A 6,000-nucleotide genomic window follows, 5' to 3' on the forward strand; every position below is an offset into this window, starting at 1 on the left:
AATGTAATTTTATAAATTAAATGGGCTGAATAATCAATTACTGGTAATTGAGAATGATTCACTAGTGTCACTTATGTCGGTTTTCGTCTAACAGGATAAGCTCTGAAATACAGTACAGGGTTTTGGGCAGGTAAAAAAACTCAGATTAGACTTCTCCTCTCTCCTGATATTCATTTATATGTAAATTACACATTAACTTATATGATACATTATTTATGTTGTTATTAATTGTATTAACTATTTCATATTATAATTTACTTACCTTGCCGAAGGATAGATCCGAACTCGTTTTTTTTCTCTCATTTGTACAGATGAGGGACCCGAAGGCTTGGCTTATTGTGCTAACCATTCCTATTCTTGTGAATTTATTTTTTATTTTATTGGGTTATTTTACGACGCTGTATCAACATCTAGGTTATTTAGCATCTGAATGAAATGAAGGTGATAATGCCCGTGAAATGAGTCCGGGGTCCAGCACCGAAAGTTGCCCAGCATTTGCTCGTGTTGGGTTGAGGGAAAACCACAGAAAAAACCTCAATCACGTAACTTGCCCCGACCGAGATTCGAACCCGGGCCACCTGGTTTCGCAGCCAGACGCGCTGACCGTTACTCCACAGGTGTGGACTATTCTTGTGAACGATTGGGTAGCTAAACGACCACGCTCTTGTACAAGTACAGCACGCCGCACTGTGAACTTATCCCAGGCTATTGTATGGATGATGATTATTATGTGAATTAATGATGGCTTCAATTGGTTGGGAGGAAAACCTAACCAGATAATTTGTCCCAGTCAGGATTTGAACTCGGGCCCGCTCGTTTCATAGCCAGACACGCTAACCATTACTCCACAGCGGTGGACATCTGAACCAATTATGTAGAAGTTTGTCTAACGCAGTGACGTCGCCAGGATCAGGGCAAGGGGGGTGCGGATGGGGTGCGAGTCGTAAAAATGTGGTACATAAAAAATAAAAAATGTTCTGTCATGCATTTGCGCGCATATTATACATCTGTTTATTAATATTACTATGTGTTATTATTATTATTTTTATTATTATTATTATTATTATTATTATTATTGGTCAGCATATCCATAACGATATATTAAGGGACGTAGTTTTTTTCAGCCAAGAAATTGTTTGTTTTTGTTCTTCAAAATAACATCCCTAGTATTTTTTTAAAAATAAATTGCCCTTTGTGGTGCGGAAAGGGGTGCTCCGATTTTTTATGGGGTGCTTGCGCACCCTTTCGCACCCCCCTAGCGACGTCCCTGATCTAACGTCTTAGTCATTGGACCATAAGATCAATTGAAAAACACCTGTTTGAAAGTTGCTGATGTAGCATTAATAAACGTCATAGATGACGACATATAAACGTAATATATTTCATCATTCGTCATTATTTTTAAATTTTCAACTGTCCGTGTCTCCTAACATTACAGTGCCATGTTCGACGAAACAGTTGCGTGTTTAGTACGGCGGAGTGAATAGGCCTACATCACGATAGCGCCTTCTACTTCATCGGTACGTTTATACGAAAGTGAATGTGAAATCACATTGTGAATTATATGACATTTTGAAATACGAAGAAATATCTCTAGATTTCTGTATTAAATATCGGAACAAACTACCTAAGGATTGTGTTCAGTGTAACTTTAGTTCCAGCGAATGCTCAGCCCCAGATGACGGGACGCATGAATGAAGGTGAGTGCAAAAAGGGCATTAATAACACCGGAGAGTTGTTCCCAATTGCAAACATTTTATTTTAAAAATATTTTATCCCAAATAGGTTGCAATAGTCCATTTGAAAATTGGGAGACATTACGACACACATATCGTAAGTGACTATTATTAGTAATATTGATTGTAATACGCTGTGTCTAATGGCAACTCTGTATTAAGGACAGCTATCCTAATGGGTTTCAATATACAGTAGGTTAAGTGCAAATTTTTATAAACTTAGCAAAAGTAATAAGAAAATTCTTAATAAGAGGAAAATTCTAAGGAAAGTGTACAATTATAGCAGTAAATTATTATAAAGCCCAACATAAATAGGCTAAAAAAATTACTTTAAAAGGGAAAAATTAGCAGTAAAATTATCCGATTTAAAATTTTCCGGAAAATTTTTATCATAAAACAAGTATACAATAATGTAATATAGGGTGTACTCTACAATACGTTATGGTCCCTTTGGGGGGGGGGGGGGGTTGATATTCTTCTGTTTGAAGCTGATTACGTTTGTGACGTCATTAATCAGCGCCTTGTTTATTTTCTGATGTCTTTTATTTGAATAATTTTCTAATGTTGTCAATACTGGTATGGTATTGTTTTGGTAGTGGTACTATTTACTTGATTTGTAATTTATCGTATGGTTTGCGATGTCTTGATGTATTTACAGTACATAGCGAGTTGTTATTTTATTATTTGTAATTGACAGAGGTAAATCGGTAAGAAAGGGCGAGGTAAAACATAACAAAGAAAGTCATTTCAGATTACGGAGAACCCAGATTACTGTATATAATGACATAAAAAGGTGTTAAGGAAAAATTTTAAAAGGTAGACTTATTCAAGAGAAATTAATATGAATCTGTTAGAAGTTAATTCAGTAAGGGGCTTGAATGTAAACAGAAACGTGATCAGGGGCGAGCCTAGAGCCAGGATTGGGGGTTTGGACTCCTAAATATTTGAAGTGACTCCCCCCCCCCCCCGGTATGATATAATTATCAGTTCTTTTCAAAATCGCGTAATTTATTTCAGCAGTTGATTTAACAACGCCTGTGTAGGTAAAAAAAAATGGTCAAATTTGAAATATATAATTCTTAAACGGGAACAAGGTGATAATAGGTAGCATGGGTGTATAAGATTTAATTTTTATTCACACACTTTTAAAACATGCCGCATTACATATATATTGCGATATTAATTAATTACACATCTGCATTGAGAGCATTTTTTCTATAAAAGCAAAGTAAAAAATGTTAAATACAGTGCACCATTTTCTTCCATGCGCAGAATTGAGGATTCTTTTCGATAGCTCGTAGGATTGTTTCGATTGCAGCCTTCAGCAACGATCATATCTCGGATGATATCAATTTGTATCTTCTACCAACAGTACCAACCATAGACGTAGGAACAATGGTACGAAAGTATGGCGCGTATTTTGCATGTGACAAGAACATTAATTGGTATTTTCCTAGTATACTTGGTACTCGTTATTTATGCCAGTTTTTGGTTTAACTATTGTGATTGTCATGGTAACTTTTTTTTATTTTAGTGGATTATTTTACGACGCTTTATCAACATCTAGGTTATTTAGCGTCTGAATGAAATGAAGGTGATAATGACGGTGAAATGAGTCCGGGGTCCAGCACCGAAAGTTACCCAGCATTTGCTCATATAGGGTTGAGGGAAAACCCCGGAAAAAACCTCAACCAGGTAACTTTCCCCGACTGGATTCGAACCCGGATCACCTGGTTTCGCGGTCAGACGCGCTAACCGTTATTCCACAGTTGTGAACCACATATGATGTGATAATACCATTTTCAAGAGGCGGACCGGTTAATTACTATAAATTAGATTAACCCTTAGTTGCCTGATGGTACTTAGAAGTACCGTGATTTATTTTGCATACTGGAAGACCTGGAAGAATAATAAACCACCAGAAATTACGTGCAACCTGATAAATAAAATCCACCAAGGATACTGACAATACTGTACATAGAAATACGACCTTTTTTAAAATAAAAAAAATTAAAAAAATAAAATAAAAAATAAAAAAATTAAAAATTTCTGAAAAAATTACTGTATGTTTTGAATTCATATTCTAACAACATTCACTAAAGAAAACGGATTTATTTTAATTTTTTCTTATGTCCGGCAACAAAGGGTAACATAAAGATAGGTAATTACACGGGGGTTAGCCCCCAACAGGACTTTTTAGGGGGTGGTGCAACCAGTACCTTCAAACCAAAAATGGCAGACCAGTTAATTATTATAAATTAGATTAACATAGAGATAGGTAATTACACGGGGGTTAGCCCCCAACAGGACTTTTTAGGAGGTGGTGCAACCAGTACCTTCAAACCAAAGATGGCAGACCAGTTAATTATTATAAATTAGATTAACATAGAGATAGGTAATTACATGGGGGGTTAGCTCCCAACAGGACTTTTTAGGGGTTGGTGCAACCAGTATCTTCAAACCAAAGATGGCAGACCAGTTAATTATTATAAATTAGATTAACATAGAGATAAGTAATTACACGGGGGTTAGCCCCCAACAGGACTTTTTAGGGGGTGGTGCAACCAGTACCTTCAAACCAAAGATGGCAGACCAGTTAATTATTATAAATTAGATTAACATAGAGATCAGTAACTGCATGGGGGTTTGAGGGCCAACCCCTTAACAGGAGTTTTTAGGAGGCAGCCCCTAAAGCAAGAAAGAACACATTATAAAATACAAGCCATACCTTCACACACAGTTCAACTGATTCTGTTTTGAGTTATTACTGATATACTGTATACCGGTACCGGTACATAACAAATTTCGCTCTACAATAGAGTTCTGAATAACTTTTGCCTCCATAGCACGTTGTTCCATAGTAGATTTAGCTGTAAAATTGTAAACGATGCACAGACTTTACCACAGCCATATCTTGGAACCTTCAAATAAAGTATGTGCTCTTGGAGAGACAGTTTTTACATATGACACCTCAGTCGATGTGGGCAGTATGTCCTGTTACGATCACATATTCACACAAGACTTCATTCGCTGTTGCACCTTACACAATTCCTTGCATCCTTATTGGGAATTAAATTGTGATCTATACAAAATAGCAGAGATTTATTTGCATCGGATGTTACCAATGTAAGTTTTCTGTTATTATAAATAACAAGTTCAGTTATTTTTACTTTTTGAAAATTTAGAAATGACCACTTTAATTTCATCGTTTTTCGGTCCAAGGAATATTCTGGGAGTATTTTTTGATATTTTTATTGCCATTGAAGTAACGGAGTGTCTTGTCTAAACATACAATGAAGTTTAAAAATTGAAATTGGCGAGTTAGCTTCGTGGGAAGATCGTTATGCGTGTGTAATAAGCAGATGCTGAAGTTGAAGCTGGATCAATCCCTGCACTCCCAAGGTAAGAAAATGAATACCATATAAAATAAAATTACAGTAGAAAATAGTTGAAGTGAGAGTAATAATAACAGTAGAAGAATTGGTGACAAGAATAAAGGAAAAAAAAAAGAGAGGACTAGAAAAGAGATGGTGTCATCTAGTAACAAACTAGCTACTTAAATTCTTTTCAGAAAGGATCATTATCATGTAAACACAAAGCGACTTTGTAATGAGTACCAGATAGTAGGAAACTTTTGACTTGTCCGAAAACATGATTACGAAGTTTCTGGTAGCCGGTGAGGCTAAATTAGCACATAATTCTTCTATACAAAAGTAAAATTGCATGAAACTAAAGCCAATAGGCCTATTATATGGCATAACAAACAATGTTGTGATGTGTTATGGTGTCATGCTTCAACCATGTGTACCGGTACCGTACTTCACTGGATTTTATGTTCATATATCTGTTCTTAATAACCTGAAGAAGACCTAGTAGGGTCGAAAACGTTTGTTAATTAAAATATTTACAACATAACATTAACCTGTCACCTATTTGCTAAGTTACTAGATGGAACCAATCTTCAATTTAATTGCTCATAATATTTATTTTGACTTATCTAGTCTAGGAGCTACAAAAGTGACAGGAGACGAAGTTGTGTCAAGGTTAGATGAGGAGACAGCTAAGTAATCTTCATCTAATCAAAAAACCTTAACACTAGACTAATTACGCCATTTTCAGTTTCGAAATCCTGAAGATTCACAGTGTGCTAATTTAGGCCTGTCGTTACATTGTGTTCAAATTTTTCCTGTATTTCTTGTAGGAATTATTTCATTTTGCGTAATCGCCCAAGGCTACAATTATTTGCATGGATACTTACTACAAA

The sequence above is a fragment of the Periplaneta americana genome, chromosome 13 (genome assembly GCF_040183065.1).
Source record: "Periplaneta americana isolate PAMFEO1 chromosome 13, P.americana_PAMFEO1_priV1, whole genome shotgun sequence".
In the NCBI taxonomy this organism is placed as follows: Eukaryota; Metazoa; Arthropoda; class Insecta; order Blattodea; family Blattidae; genus Periplaneta; species Periplaneta americana.